The sequence below is a fragment of the Lepus europaeus genome, chromosome 3, assembly GCF_033115175.1.
Source record: "Lepus europaeus isolate LE1 chromosome 3, mLepTim1.pri, whole genome shotgun sequence".
NCBI classification, from domain to species: Eukaryota; Metazoa; Chordata; class Mammalia; order Lagomorpha; family Leporidae; genus Lepus; species Lepus europaeus.
Genome location: NC_084829.1, coordinates 16,309,602 through 16,326,032, shown reverse-complemented (window position 1 = coordinate 16,326,032; position 16,431 = coordinate 16,309,602). Strand labels below are relative to the sequence as shown.

The following is a 16,431-nucleotide window of genomic DNA, read 5'->3' as shown; positions in this document are numbered from 1 at the left end:
TAGAATGACATTAAACAGCAAATTAAAAATTTTCATGACAGGCACCAAGAGAGGCAGCAGACCCATACATTATGTAGCCAGCCTCCACGAACATTAAAAACATTAAATCTGCATTCTGAGGATGCACTCATAGACCCCGATTAAAGACACCGAAGAGCCTCCACCTTCGATCTCTCCACACAACTAGAGGTGAACTCCAGTCCAAGGGCACTGGCAAGTGTGGTACTGAAACCCGTGCCCGCAGTCTATATTCTAGCTTGGAATTTCGATGACTTGTTCCACATCGTTCATGGTTCTTAACTCTTTACATGAAATCAAGACTGAAATCCTTGAAGTAACAGGAAAATCCAATAGAAGTTGAATTTCCAAAACTAAGGCAACAGGATGGTTTCGCCTTGCGTATATATTCCAAGCTCACGTATATTCAAGGTTTTTGGATGAGTGGGGATGCAGTGGCAGAAAAGAGACCACAGCCCAGAACTTGGTGCCTTCCCATCACGACCAGGACGCTGTACTCCTAAGGCCCCGCTGGGATTCGAACCCAGGATCTCCTGTTTACTAGACAGGCGCTTTAACCAACTAAGCCACGGGGCCCACGCACTCCACTCTTAATTTCTTCTTATTAGTACTTTTGCATTCCTGCTGTAATTCTGACTTTCCTTCCCGAGTAAATCCACTGTTCCTTTCTTGGCCTGCTCTTCCCCCTTGGCCTTTCGCCGGACCCGGAGTCGCCCAGACCCTGTCACAGCTTCGACCGAGCGCCATTCTTTGCAATCTCCCTGCGTGGGCCCCGGAGCCGCCACGCCGCTCTGGGCGACTCAAGCCACAGGCAGAACCCAAGCAGAGGGGCTGCGAACAGACTCCCTGGGGAAACCACTGGGCAGCAATACTCTGAACGGATGTTCTCAAACTCCACACCACCCCGCACGCCGAGGGCGAGGGCCCGCGGGCCGCTCGGCGGACATCCGGGTCATCCGCGGAGTCTCCTGAGGGGCTCCCGCGCCGCCGCACAGCGCCCCCTGCCGGCCCGGCTCCCGAGCCGCGCAGCCGCGCAGCCGCGGGGGGAAGTGGGCGGAGCTCCAGGGGCGAGGAGGCCGCCTCGGCCGAGGTGGATCCGGAGGCGGCGGGAGCGCGGCCGGGCGGGGCCCGAGGCCGGACAGCGAGGTCGCGAGCCCTGCCGCGAGCCTGTCAAGACTGGCTCCCGCCACCCGCCAAGAGGGAAGCAGAGAGAGGGCGAGAAACGGCTGAGCCGCTACCGGAGAACGGAGCCAAGGTTCTGTCAGAACCTTCGTGCGGGGGCCCGAATCGCCGCCGCTGAGCCTCGAAGTAGACGCGCTTGGTCTTTAGGCAACCCAGTCACGCATTGTAAAGACTTTTCTCCTTTTTTTAAAAATTTTTATTTTATTTTTTTTATTTGCAAGGTAACCCTGGCTCAGCGTATCTTCTGCCTTACTATCTCCGTATATTCCCGAAGACGGAATTGACAAATTCCAACTCCGCAGCTCTTACATAACACGAGTCAGCTCCCTGCCCATGAACTCACAGACGGTGCTGGGGTGTTACCGAAAAAAAAATTAACTATATGACATATTAAATTTAGGTAACGCGTACTAAACACATTTTGAAATAGATTAACAAAGTGATACAGCTCATAGACCAAATTCAGCCAGAGCAAGGTTCCAAGGAAGAGGGAAGCAGTGCTTCCTGCTGTAGCTCAGCTGTCAGTAATGGGGAATGACTTGAGAGCTTTATAAAAACTACAGCTTCCTGGGTCCAGCACACGCGCCAGATTAGATTAAAGACATGGGTAAGGTGGGAAGAGCAGGAATCTATCTTTTAAAGTGATTCTGACATCCACTCCCGTTAGCTCAGTGGAGAGCAAAAACCCTTTACCCCCAAGAGAAGTTGGTTAAAGCATTTGAATCTTCCCTCTCCCATCCGACTTTCTTCTCCCAGCATATCCCTGGGTTTCAAAGCATCTTTGTGGCCATCCCATTGTGTAGAGATGGGTTGAGCACTTTGAAGGGTGCTCATGTGGCGCAGTTGCTAACGTTTGTTTCTTCTCCGTAGAACAGTTGCTGGTTTTCAAGGCTTTGAAAGAACCACAGGAAGGTTTGGTTGTCCTGATCAGGCCCTTGTGGTGGGAGCACATGCTGCGTGGACAAAAGCAAGATCAGTGCGTTTGAGCCTTAGTTGTCAGTGAATATGTAGCCACCACCTACTATGTCCTAGCATAAGTACAGAGACAACCTAAGGGAGGCTGCTGACCCAAGGGGCAGGCCCTTACAGTGTGCCTGTGGATGAATTCCAGATTAGCTTAAGGATGAAGAGGAGGAGAGTGGCTGGACAGTCACAATGTTTACAGCCATAAGATTGGAAACCTGTTGATTGGAAAGTGGGGAGAGGGAAACGTATATAGGAGGGCTGCCAGGTGGTGGCAACTTGGCCTCTGCGGATGGTGGTGGCTCTCAGGTGCCAGTAAAGACAAGAAGAGTGGAATTTGCTGCTTGCTGTTTGGTTCTTGGGCACATGCTGTGCTTTGGGAATTTTGGCTGGGGCTAGAAAAAAAGAGGTGACAAACTGGGTTTGTGTATGACAAAGACACTTAAGGGGCGATCTCGCTGAAATGTACACCCAGCAGTCTGCTACCTGAGTCTGGTGGAGAAGAGGGTCCCTGGAATGCAGGTATAGTGAGGAGAGGGGGAGGAGCGAGCAGGATTGGGAGACTAAGCGCTCATTCATGAGTGCTTTCCGAAAACAGAGAATGAGCTTGCGGCTCTTGGACCCGGAGCTTCTTGGCCATTATGACTCGGATACTTCTTCGGAATGTCTATGGAATTTCTATTGCCCTCTGTCAGCTTACAGGTGAGCTGATGCTTATCTTAGCCTTACTTGGAATTGCTTGTCTTAGAAGACAGATGTGATGCTTCTGGATTTTTGATCGTGCGTTCTTGAGAGCGATTATATCAGCTCCTTTTAAACAATGGAATTTTCTCTGCAACAGGGAGAATGTTAAGGAGATTGACTGGCTGGGACAAGAACTACCAGCTGAAGTAGTGAAATGTGTGTGCCCTAGCTTGGCTGATCTGTACCTCAGTGAGTGAGCTCTGTAGCTACAGTTTGAGGCACAGAGATTGAAGATCCCGCTTCGTTTGCGATTCAGTTTAAGACTTGGAAGGGGCTACTGAAATCGTGCTTGCTTCAAAAGTTCTGGGGTATTTGCAATGGAATCCTCTACCCCAGGTTGATAAACCATTGCCTGCAAGCTGAAAACGTTCTTTTTATTAGTAGGAGAAAAATGCATGCATGTGGCTAGAAGAGTTTACCCCGTTTGTGGTCTTCATTGCACAGCGGCGGGGCAGATCGCACGCAGCACTCCAGTATGGGCGTGTACGCTGTGGAAATGAGCACAGGATTTTACATTTTAAAAGAGAAAAACAGTGAATGAAGAGTAGCACGTGAGATTATAAGAACTTCACAATTTAGTGTCCATGCCTCAGGTTTGACTTCAACACAGCCATCCATGCATTCACGAATTGTGTGTGGCTGCCATTGAGGACAGGCGTAGGTGCGACTGGGAAGGCATCTGGTGCTCTGGCCCTTTGCACCGCTGCGGTGGGCACCTCACACCGCAGTGACTCCCAGGTAATTCCACCTTTTCCATGTCTCCGGAGACTCTCTAACACTTTATTAAAAAAAAAAAAAAAAAAAAAAAAGCACATACACATCTCCTCCAAGCAATGAGAGTAGCTTTTAGCTGTCAACTCCATTAAATTACGCAGACACTGCTAATTTCTGAATTATAAACGCTGTGCTGAAGCTACCCATGTGTAGTTGTGGAAAAATAGAAGCTTATGCCGAAACCCGGGATTGAACCAGGGACCTTTAGATCTTCAGTCTAACGCTCTCCCAACTGAGCTATTTCGGCCTCCCTGTGGGGCTGCTTTGTTGCTTTTCTTTTGGAACATTTGTTTTCCGTTTAGAAAGTTGGATTTCCCAAGTGTTGTTAATTGTACAATGCATCTATGCACCTGTAGCGACTCGAAATCTACTGTCCGTCACGTGTGCTGGTTAAATCCCACCCCGACCAGGGAGGCAGAAGGGAGGGTGATAGGAGTTAGGAAAGTGACGGCAGCTGAAGGGAAAAGGCTGGGGGCTCCTCACTTTTCTTTAGGTTTTTCGTCTTCATAGTCTTCGGAGCTGCTGAGAAGCGGAATCCAAGGTTGATTCTGTCCACGCGGCGTCAGGTTCTTGCTGCCGTGGTAATTTTGAGCAACAGATCTCCGCTCTTATCCTCTGCCGTCAGCTTTTGTCCTGCGTGGTGCGGACGTCAGTGTAGCGCACCCGGGGCGACGCTGGACCATACCTGAGCCGAGAAAAGATGTGGACAGCACGGAGCGCGGCTGCTGGTGGCTACAGAGGAGGATCCCGAAGGCGAAGGAGACGGCGATCATTTTAGGTCTGCACGCCGCCACCGTGCAGCACTCCTGAGAGCCTTGTTGACGGTCAGTGACTGACCCGCCTCTCTGGTTCTCAAAAACCCACGGAGATGCTGGACCCTGCCCAGTCTCCACGGCAAAGGAAAGATTGCCAAATTGCAGACCCAGTGACACGGTATCCGCTCCAGGACAGTCCCAGCCCACGCTGAGAAGGGTGCCGGGCAGCTGAAACACAATTATATCAATACCAGATCACTTGTATATAATGCATGTAGGGTGGACAAGGCTCTTAAGTTGAGAGAGTTTTGTTTTCCACATTGTGAGATTTGTCACGGAACATAGTCACAATTGTTTTTGAGCTAATTAAAGTGTGGAGCACAATATTATAGTTAATTATTTGCAGTGTCCCTCTTTTTTAAAAAAAAACTGGAACAAATATTTATAGTGGATCAGCAGCTGACTGAGAAACTCTAAGGTAGTTTTAAGGCAAAAGCATATGAAAATATTTATTTTTTAGAATTTATGATCTGAATTTGGGAAAGAGAATATTTTTTCAAGTGTCAAAATACATTTTTATTAATCAGGATACTGGATGCCTTGATTAGATTAAAATCTTAGCTATAACAGTTAGAGCACTATAAAGTCTTAGACATTAAATTCCCTTTTTCTCCAGAGAAGTCTTATGTTTTCTTATTTTTATGTAAATTTTTAATAGTTCCTAGGGCCAAATCAGCAAAGCAACTCCATTTATAAGAATTTATAAACTAATTTATTAATTCTTTTCTAGAGATAAGGACAGTTTGGCAAGTGAATTTCCCTTGAAAATATTTATTTATACAATGGAAAAGCTTTTTTTAATTTTCAGGAGTAAGTTAGGAAACTCACGAATTATTGTAAGATTCATCTCCCACTTCTCCCCCACCATATGACATTTGTCTAAATGAGACAGATGTGTCTAAATGTCCACTATGTGTTTAAATGACAAAAAAAAAAACACAAAAAAACAGTGATCAATTTATAATTTTTTCTAAGAGAAATGGAGAAATAGAGTAAATAAATAGAAGAAAAAGACAATATGAGATTAAAAAATACAGAAAGAGTTAATTTCATTTTTAAAAACTTAGCTGTTTTGCTGCCATTAAAAGTAGAAAAAGGTCTTTTCCCATCATTCCACTCTAAATTGTTGGAAATAATTGAGAATTCAAAAGAGCAACATCTTTAAACACTGAAGAAAAAAATTCGGCCTGATTCTACACAAAGAAGTGTGGATCTACAGAATGAAATGAAAAGCACAGGAAATGATAATGATATAATAAATACAGTGAGGTGGAGTGTGGGGTTCGGACTATTAATTTAATCTGTTTAAAAGATAATTGCTTAAAACACAAAGACGCAATGTACAACACATAGAGAAGTTAAATGTTTGAAAATAACACAAACTCTGGAAGAGGGAAAAAGTTCCTAAACTTTATATATGACATAATATCATTTAAAGTCAGTGTTCATTTTTTTTTAAAGTGTGTATTATACAGCTTAAAGTGTCTACAAAAATTGGATCATAGATCTAAGTATAAAACACAGAACTATACAACTTTAAGAAGAAAACATCTTTGTGATCCTGGGTTAAGAAGAGATTTTGTAGAACATAAAATGTGATAACTTGGACCTTGTCTAAAAAAAAATTCTTTTTTTAGTTTTTGCTCTGCAAAATATAGTTAAGAGAATAAAAAGTCAAGTCACAGACTAGGAGACAATCTTCATAAAGCATGAGTAGTGGTAAAGGATTTGCATATAGAACATATAAGATACTTTTGAAAGTCAATAATATGGAAACTCACTTTAAGAATAGGCAAAATATTTGAACAGAAATTTCATCAACGATATGAGAATGGCAAGTAAGCATATGAAAAGATGTTCATTAGTCATTAAGGAAATACAAATTAAAATCATAACAATATACCACTGAACAACTATTGGAATGTCTAAAATATAAGAAGACTAACTACACCAACTCTTTGGAAAAATGCAGAGGAAATAAAACTTTCATGTACTGCTTGTGGTAATGCAAAGTAGTATAACTTTGAAAACAGTTTGATACTTGTTTAAAAAGTTAATTATATACCAATCCTAATATCCAGTCAAAGTATTTACCCAAGAGAAAAGGAACAATATGTCCATACAAAGACTTGCACATAAATGCTCACATCAGAATTATTTGTAATAGCCAATAAATGAGAGACAAGCCATCTACCAGGTGAATGGATAAACAAATTTTGGGGTAGTTAGATCCATACTATGGAATACAATTCAGCATAAAATGAAATAAATTATTGACACATGCAACATGGGTGAATCTCAAAATAATTATGATGAATCAAAGAAGTGAGACCAAAAAGTAATATTTATCATTGCATTCATATAAAACTCTAGAAATTGTGAGTAATCTATACAGACAGTAAGCAAATCATTGGTTTCCTGGGATGAAGAGGCAGGGAGGCCTGGGGAGGAGGTTAACTCATTAAAACAGTTTCATTCTCTCTCTCTCTCTCTGTCTCAGACTTGCCAATGTGAAGATATTTCTCAAAATGTGAAATTGAAGGATACAACTCCATTGGAAATGAGACTCTGGTCTCCATTTTGCACATAGGACATCAGTATACCTGTATTTTCAGGTCTGGAATCCAATGACTCTAAGAGCACAACCACAAACAGAAACCAAAACAACACAAATGGATTCAATAGAAATAGAAGAATTAATGAATAGGCTTTCAACTAATCTTCCTTTTGCCCTTACTAGCTTTACAAAGAAAATACAGAAAATGAACATCGCATGCTTTTTTTTTTTTTTTTTTTTTTTTTGGACAGGTAGAGTGGACAGAGAGACAGCTTTCTAATATATTATCCAGAAAACAAAAATCACAAGAAAGATGGGGGTGTAGCTCAGTGGTAGAGCGCATGCTTTGCATGTATGAGGCCCTGGGTTCGATCCCCAGCACCTCCATAGTTCTTTCACTTTTCCAATAACTCACTTTATATTGCACATACCTACGTAAAATCGACACTCCTACTATTCTGTCTGTACTCAATCTTCTCCTTGAATATGAAAGCATTAAAACCTGTAGGATAAAATCATTGTAACAAAAGACTTAGGAAACAATCCAAGTTTGTACTCCAAGTGGAAACTTCCATTTTTGAAAGTAGTTTCTCTCCCTCCTTGGAGCAAGCATGTACTGTTCCTTGGCAAATCAAGCATTTAATTATGCCACGCTTTCTAACTCTCCTTCTTTGCTGGCATTTTCTATAGCCATCTACCCAAACTTCATTGCTGAATTTGGGTCCTAGCTTGGGTCCCATCTCAAGCCCATTCACTATTAGTAGGAACTTAGATGGGAGTCACATTGCTACCTGAACCAAGTTTTTTCATTTTGTAGTTTTTTACTTTTAAGTAATAGGGGTTTCAGAAGATTATTACTGAATCTTGATCCAATTGTGATTAGGCGCTTGAGTAAGTGATATCTTTAAAGTAAGGAACAGAAAGTTCCTGATCCACTGTATGATTTCACTTTTTGTATGGCAGTAGGAGCATTGGGCATGATTTAGTTATGTGACCTGATGAGTAACTCAACAGTCAACCAAAAACATTGAGGGTTTAATGTTCCTGCATGGTCGCTTTTTTTTTTTCTAATTCCTTTTTTTTTTTTTTTTTTTTTAAATTTGACAGATAGAGTTAGACAGTGAGGGAGAGAGACAGAGAGAAAGGTCTTTCTTCCATGGTTCACCCCCCAAATGACCGCTACTGCTGGAGCTATGCTGATCCAAAGCCAGGAGCCAGGTACGTCTCCCACGCGGGTGCAGGCGCCCAAGCACTTGGGCCATCCTCCACTGCCTTCCCAGGCCACAGCAGAGAGCTGGACTGGAAGAAGAGCAACCGGAACTAGAACCCGGTGCCCGTAACCAAGTGAGCCACAGTGCCAGCCCTTCTAATTCCTTTTCTAATCCAGGTGTGGAAATAGTAGAAGGTGTTCTAAAAGGGCCCAGAAATTTGATGCTGTTTCTTTTCACAAATGGCCAAAGATATTTGCATTTTCTACTTTTGCTTCTCTGGGAATACCCATTTTGGAAGCCACCACGTAAGAAGTCAGAATACTGTGTGGTCGCCATGCTCTGAGGAAACTCAAGTTGGACCACAGAAAGAGAAAAGCTAGAAGAAAACCACACAAGACAGCAGTGATACACCAGACACGTGATTGAAGCCATCCGGGACCTTTGAATCCAACTCAGCTGTGAGCTATGTGCAGAGCTGTGAACAACCCCAGCAAACGTCTGGGGAACAGAAGAGGTGCCCAGCTGGGTCATGCCCATGTTTTTGACTCAGGGAATTGCAAGCAAATAAAGTAATTGTGGTTGATTTTTGATGTTTTTCAATGACTTGATCTTGAGTAGTTTGAAATGCAGTTGTGGATGGGTAAAATAATCGAAATTGTTTCCGCACTATCTTTTGTGTCTTGCTAACGGTTTGGCGGCAGAAGTGAAGGAAAGTGAAAAATGATTGGAGACAGAACATGTTCCAACCTGACACTCTCCCTGTTGGAGGAATGGATCTGACACTCTGGTAATGTTTGTGGGTAGACCTTGGCATAAACTAACAGCAGTGGGAAGAGTTAGTGTTCTCATAGGAGGGAGGGGGGGAGGGAAGGAGGGAGGGGGAGAGAGAGAGAGAGAGAGAGAGAGAGAGAGAGAGAGAGAAATCCTACCTAGGATTTTCCAAAATAGTGAAGCTAAATGCAGTAGACTTTGTCCTACCAACTAGAATACCCAGAAATCGGGATGATCACCAACTGTAGATTTCCGGCTGGCTATGTAGAACATTCACATGGCCTAAGCATGAAGGAGACTCTAGGTCATCTTGAACTCCATTCTTTTTTCTCCATCGATACTGTATTTCAAGAACACATTCAAGTTTCCCATTTTAAAATTCCCTCAATAACTGGTTTCCCTGCTCACGTGCAGAGGAAATCCATCACCCATACACGGCTTTTGAACTGACCTAGTTCCATTCTAAGCTGCTGAGATCTACCAACATTACCCCTCAGCACAAGTCGAAGCAAAGGAACACGAGAGTGCGTGCAGACTCCTTGTGTTCCATTTCATAGTTCGCTGAATGATGGGAAAGAGAACAGATGGGCAGGAAAGGCCAGGAGGCCACAGCCAAGGCGCGCTTGGAAGAGCCCTACACCGAGTGTAGACTCAAGTCGGGAATCCCATCCCATGATTCGAAAGGTCCCCAGTTTCCGTCCAAACGGGCTCTGGCTTGTTTAGCACACTCTTCTGAAGCCAGCTTCTCAAGTGAACGCTGCGGAGTGCGGGCTCTCAGCCTTCCCCACCCTCCCCAGTAAACACTGTGCGTGTCCTAAGGCAGTCAGTGAAACCTCGCTGGCGTCCTCGTGTGCTTCCGTCCGTGCCACGCGGAAGGTCGGGATAAAGCAGCAGGGTAAGACCCGAGGCGTACACCGACCACTCACGCAACGCTGCGAGAAAGCCGGGGAGAGCGGCCGGCCCTCGCGGCCCTGCCCCGTCCACCCGCTCTGCCTCGGGCCTTCCAGGGCTTGCGCATTTCCGAACTCGTGGATGACGCGCTCGGAAGACCCCCAGAGCCCTGCGTGTGCACAGACGGTTCCCCCGCGAGAGGGCTGTGCTGTGGCCCTGTTCTTTCCCGCCGCCTAGAACAACGCCAGTGGGGCTCCCAGGGTGTTCTGCTTGCTGGTTTTGCTTCTGAACCTGTTGGGTACACGATCCTCCTAGGACGCCTCGAGATGCGGGCGCACAACCAGCCTGCAGGCAATCCCAGACGGGAGGCGCGGGCGGAGGACTGGGGGTCGCGGCCGCCCCTGGGCTGGGAGCGCTCCATCCCAGGGCTGTTAGGACCTGTGCTTTTCCCCGGGGAGCCGAGTCCCTGCCGCGCGGGCTGGTGCGAGGGAGCTTGGAGAAGGCCAACGGGAGCGGGGAGTCCTCGAGTGGGAAACCGGCAGCGAGCGTGGCGGTGACACCGCCGGACAGCACGGGTTCCGCATCCAGAATCCATTTCCTAACGGGCAGGGCTTCACTCAGAGGACTTTCTCCAGCCGGCAGAAAGAGGAAACCGCCTGAAAAAAACAAAAGTTAGTTCATAGATGCTCCTCCAAGGAATTGCGCCGTGAGGGGGTGTAGCTCAGTGGTAGAGCGCGTGCTTCGCATGTACGAGGTCCCGGGTTCAACCCCCGGCTCCTCCACTCAGGTTTTTTCGTGTTTGCACCTCAATTCTTTAGATAGTCTAGGAATTAATCATTTCAGTTCCCTGAGCTTTAGTGCTGCTCTAGACGTGGGCTTCCACAGAAGGAAACAACTACAAAAAAGAAATGCAATCCCCTGTGACGATTGCTCCCAGCTGAAAGCCCCAATGCTGCAGCCAAGTTAACGACCTTTTCACTCTGGGTTCGACTTAGTAGAATCACTAAACGCTCGAGCAGAAAAAGGACGGAAATACAGGGGAAAAAAAATAAAGACAAACAGCTTCACGACGATTTGCCTTGCAGCTCCTCAGCTCCGGGAGCACGGGACGCCTGAGGTCGGGGAGCGGGAAAATTTGGCTGCGGCTTCCTTACGCCTCCCTTCCCCCGCTGCCCCACCGCGCCCGCCGGCGCCTCCGGGGAGCGACGCCAGCTGGACGTTCTGCAGGTGGACGCTCTGCAGGTGCATGGCATCAGGTCGCAGGTTCTTCGGGGTGGGTGGGACGTTGGCCCAACCTAACGAGGCACTGAGCCAAGCCGCGGCCACGCCAACGCTGAAGCAATTTGGAAGACTGAGGAGAGCTAGCTGTCATTCGCGCCAGCTTACAGCCAACCATCTACAGCAGATTTCAAAGGGAAGATCTCAGGTTTTGGCAAGAGTTGTTTCTATTCCGTGGGAGAGGGTCCTTTAAATGTTCAGGGGAAGAAGTTCTAGAACTTTTGTTGAAGTACCCTCATAGTAAATAAACATCCACTGGAAATGTGCACAAAATATGTGATGGAAGACACTCATCAACGCCCTGCTATCCTTCAACCCAAAACGTCTAGCTGAAGTTAAATCTCAGTATTGGCAAGCCGTGTACTCAAATTGCTTACCTAGACATCGCTTTGGGAGATTTTGGTTTACTTATTTATTTGAAAGGCAGATACAAAGAGAGAAGGGGAGACAGGAGAGAGAGAGAGAGAGAGAGAGAGAGAGAGAGAGAGAGAGAGAACCGTCCACTGGTTCACTCCCCAAATGGCCACAGTGGCCTGGACTGGGCCAGGAGCTTTATCAGGGTCTCCCACGTGGGTGGCAGGGGCCCAAGCACTTGGACCACCAGGATTAGGACAGGTGACCATATGGGTTGGGGCACCACAATACCAGCCCCTGTTCTTCCATCTTTAAATATATTAATAGTATACCACAACAGAAGTCCCAAAGGCAACTGTGGCCAAAGGTGTTTGGATGGGAGATATTAATAGATTTGTAAGTTACTTGTATTTAAAAAAAAAATACTAAGGAGCCTGTAAAAACAATAACGATTCATTTATCATTGCTCTGCACTCCGTTTTCTGTACAAGTCATGTGTTGAAAAGATGTACCACAATCAGCTCCATTTATTCTTTGCCAAAGCCTTTGCATGGTACCTTTTTTATTAGAAAAGGGTGATTTCAAAACGTGGGTTTAATGATGAATCAGATTTATGTTGTTTAAACACACTAAAAGCATCCTACTACTTCCTTGAGAACCTGGAGAGGAGGCAGGGGTTGATCACAACTCATTTTCCTCTGGGACACAGACCCAGGGCAGACACCTTAATCAGGTAAGACCCAAAGCATACCAAGGCTGCCTCCGGATTATCCTCGGGTATATTGTGGTCATGCTGTTGTCTAAATTATCTTTGAGCAAAGAACAAGAGAACAAACTTTCTTTCACTTTGATCTTCACAGCAAAGCAGGGAAAACCAGCTTGGAACTTTGTCCTTTTTTTTTTGCCACAGATTTTTAGGGCATCATTTTCTTTTTGGCATAAAACCCTCATACACTCAGGGAATCTTTCAGGCAGCTGTCAAAAGAACTGAGAAATAAGGAGTTTCTGTAAAGCAATGGAATTCTGGCTATTGTAACCCCTGAGGGAATCCATAGTTTGGATATCTTTCTTCGGGAAGAGGGAATAACTAAACAGTAAGACCGCAAAGCTTCAGTTGGCTTTAGTTTGGCATTCTGGAAGCATTTCTCCTTCTCTGGTTTTCTCTGCCATGACATAACTTTCCCGTGCCATCTCACTGGGCTCGCTGCACACCCACAGCTTCTGGCTGTCAGCCCAGTGAGAAAAGCTGGTAGGAGGGCACAAGATCTAGTTGGAAAGGGAAAGCATCACAAGGAAAACATGTAAGTATACTCTGTCCCAATCACTGCTCTAGCAAACTCTGCAATCATCAAGACTGGGAAACATGGCGGTGACTTTGTCTCATGGACATTGCGGTTTTGTCCCTGAGATCCATTTCAAAAATGCCAAGAAAGCATTTCTGCAGCTGAACAAGAACAACAAAGCAAAGCAAACTTTTGTGGCAACTTCCTCATTACTACTACACACTCTTGGGCAGGTTCAAACCTCCATTATCGCAGAGGAGCAAAGAATAGATGCTTCCTCCTGCTTGCCAAAATTCAGGGTGTCCAAATACATGCACATAATGAATTTTAGAGGATAATCCTAAAGCATTGTGTCTTCTCTTTTAATTTCCAATCTAATATTTTCTTATCTGAACATAATCTGTATCTTCCTGAATATCAGAATACATTATATATCAATCTCTCAGTTTCTTCCCAGCTCTAGTTACCTCCATTCCTTTTAATAACAAAGCAACTGCCTTTGCTTAGAGATGAAAAAGCACCAAAAAATAAATAAATAAAAATAAGAGTCAGCCTGAAGCAGCTCTCCAATACAGACTTAAAGGGTTTTAGACTGGAATGCAGTGGTTCCTGAAATTTTTGACTTTATTTGTATACCGGTATGAAAGGAATGAGAAAATTGTCAGTGTCAGAATCAAAATGGAATCACTTGTGTTAGCCCCAACAAGTAAGTAGATAGATAAATCTAGGAGATTATGAAATAAAGGTAATTACTCATGATTGCCTGACAGTAACTATCACAAAGACCCTGCCCAAATTGCAACCTTACCTAGAGTCTACCACAGCATTATACAAAAAGTACTTGTACAAGAACATCTGCCCAGCAGTTTTCTGCTCAACCTCAGACTAAGGTCATCATGGTGATTAATCCTTGTGTCCAAGGATTACTTTTTCAGAACATCAGATTAATGCTCCACAGTTTCACTTTTAAATATTTCCCCTTCCCCAACCTCTTTGAGTACGCACATAGTTTACGGTGACATGCATTCCCATTGTGTGTTCTGTTATACCCAAGCGACCATTACTATTCTTTGGAGAATCTGTCTCTGATTGTTTTTATAGACTGGCAATAATTTCCACCTTACAGCTCCTGAGTGAACCGAGAACCCCCAACTAGGGGAGGGATGAGGATCCATATCATATCATTGGAAAGCCTCCCCTAAATGATGGTCAGCCAGTTCTGAGAGTGCTAACCTACAAAGTGGAGCTGCTGGCCACGGTGTGAATGAATGTGAATGAGCCACTTGGGATGTTAGCTAGGAGTAGGTGGTGAGTAGGGAGGTATGAGGCAGTGGAGGTGAAGGGACACACTGAGAAGATATTGGAAGAGGAGGAGGTGAAAGGTTGGCTGTCCATCCTCACCTATGTGTACATTATTTTATTGCTGAATTGGGGTGGCTTGGAGAGCACCCAGCTGCTCTTTCCATCTCTGAAAATCATTCTTTCAGCTGTGGAACTGGGAAGCCTCTTTCACCAGAGGCGTCTCTCCCTTGGGCAGCTTCCTAAACCCTCTTTCCTCAAGAGAGAGCTGGGATCACAGGCTCCATGAGTGCAACTGAACTGACCTTTTGCCCAACCAAGGATCTGAGTGTGGTGTGGGGGCAGAGCAGGGACGAACAGGGAAAGGAAAATGAGAAGGGGAATTTCCTGCTGAGTATGCACCTGTCGACTGACACAGGCACAGCTGGGACTTGATAAAGTTCCTCTTGTTCCGTCTTTTTCTTCCCTGCTTCTTAATAATCACGAGAAATGGCAGCAAGAGTCTCCTCTGGCAGGCATGCTTGTTGCAGGAAATAATTAATTAGACTGAAGCAGTTGTACTGCAAGTCCCAAGAAGCAGGGGAAGTCCTTAGCATGAGTAGGTTTCCAAATAGCTCACCGACACCAGGAGTAGGAACACAAACACAGCAAAACACATGGTAGTCCATGATTTTGGAACAAGCCAAGCTCATGGAGAAGCCTGGAGGTGCTGGGGATCGAACCCAGGGCCTCGTGCATGCTAAGCACGCGCTCTACCACTGAGCTACACCCCCAACGATGCCAGTGAGGGCGCTCTTCTGACACTCTACGTTAGCAATTTACGTCATTCTCTAAAGTCCTGAATTTCGACAGACTGATCGTTTTAACCTCCGTTTTTGAAACCGCTCTTTAACAAGCAATGCATTCTGCACCGAAAGACCCCTGGGCTTCCCAGCCAGCTCTTCGTCAAGGGCTGTTTTTAGCCAACTATCTGCAGTTCCAGTCCAAGATGGGAGAGGTCCTCATACGGAATCCTCCCGATTCTCCCTTCCTAAAGCATCCATCTCTGTCCCTGACGCTGTCAAACACGCACAAAAGGTGGTGCCTGGGAGCACAGCACAGCCTTGTGCGTGCTGCTGGGTAACTAGCAACCCCGCGGCTTCCAAAGTTCCTGGAAAACGTGTATCGTCCTTTAATTCACGGTTTCACAAGCTTTTTGAAACATCCTCATAGATCCAGGTGGGAAGATGAGAAAAGAGATTAATACACACCAAAAAAAAAAAAAAATAGTTTAAGACGTAAGACCCTAAAGAAAACAAGGGAAAAGTCTTCTAGACCTTGGTCTAAGCAATAATTCATTGGATATGACACCAAAAAGACTAACAACAAAAACAAAGATAGGCAAGTGAGGCTACATCAAACTAAAAAGCTTCCGCACAGCAAAGGAAGCAATCAACAGAGTGAAAAGGCAACGAACAGAATGGGACAAAACATCTGCAAACTGTTGATCTAATAACATAAATTTTTTAAAAAGGCAACCCAATAGCAAAACAAATAACCCAATCTAAAAATGGATAGAGGACATGAGTAGACATTTCTCCAAAAAGGACATACAAATAGGTCATTAAGGAAATGCAAGTCAAAACCACAATGAGATACCAGCTCACATCTATTATGATGGTTTTTATTAAAAATAAAAAAATAGTGTTAGTGAGCCTGTGGCGAAATTGGAAACTGTGCAAAATGTAGTGAGAATGTGAAATGGTGCAGCCACTATGGAAAACAGTATGGAGGTTCCTGAAAATACGGAAAACAGAATTACCGTATGAGCCAGCAATCCCACTTCTGGCTATCAATTCCAAAGAATTGTAATCAGGATCTCAAAAAGATCCTACACTCAAAGCGTACTGCCACATTCGTTATATCATTATTCGCGATAAAAAAAAAATAATGAGAACACAACTCAATTGTCCAGTCGCAGATGAGTGGACAAAGAAAACGCATTGTATTAGTATAATGGAATGCTACTCAGCCTTTAAAACGAAGGAAACACCCCCACTGGCAACAACCTGCCAAGTGAAATAAGCCAGCGTGGCAGACCCAGGGCTGCGTGATGCCGCCTATCTGAGGTTGCTAACGTCGGCTCACAGGGGCAAGGGACACGGCGGTCACCAGGGGCCACGGGGCGGGGGAAGCGGGGGCTTTTTGTTAAAGGCATGTAGACTTTCGGTTAGGAAAGACAGTAAGTTCTAGCTCTCTGTGCAAAGTGGCGCCCATAGTAATTGCGTGCGCCTCCGCGGTCTTGCACATGC

At 45.1% G+C, this 16,431-nt stretch overlaps 5 non-coding genes across 5 annotated transcripts; 2 read left to right on the top strand and 3 right to left on the bottom strand.

Moving 5' to 3' along the window:
* Positions 1-520: 520 nt before the first annotated feature.
* TRNAT-AGU (transfer RNA threonine (anticodon AGU)) lies at positions 521-594 on the bottom strand. The gene has a single exon. It is a non-coding gene; the product is annotated as a tRNA-Thr (tRNA).
* Positions 595-3,855: 3,261 nt separating this feature from the next.
* TRNAF-GAA (transfer RNA phenylalanine (anticodon GAA)) lies at positions 3,856-3,928 on the bottom strand. The gene has a single exon. It is a non-coding gene; the product is annotated as a tRNA-Phe (tRNA).
* Positions 3,929-7,368: 3,440 nt separating this feature from the next.
* Positions 7,369-7,440, top strand: TRNAA-UGC (transfer RNA alanine (anticodon UGC)). Its single transcript has one exon. It is a non-coding gene; the product is annotated as a tRNA-Ala (tRNA).
* A 3,196-nt stretch (positions 7,441-10,636) lies between these two features.
* TRNAA-CGC (transfer RNA alanine (anticodon CGC)) lies at positions 10,637-10,708 on the top strand. The gene has a single exon. It is a non-coding gene; the product is annotated as a tRNA-Ala (tRNA).
* A 4,133-nt stretch (positions 10,709-14,841) lies between these two features.
* On the bottom strand, positions 14,842-14,913 carry TRNAA-AGC (transfer RNA alanine (anticodon AGC)). Its single transcript has one exon. It is a non-coding gene; the product is annotated as a tRNA-Ala (tRNA).
* Positions 14,914-16,431: the final 1,518 nt, after the last annotated feature.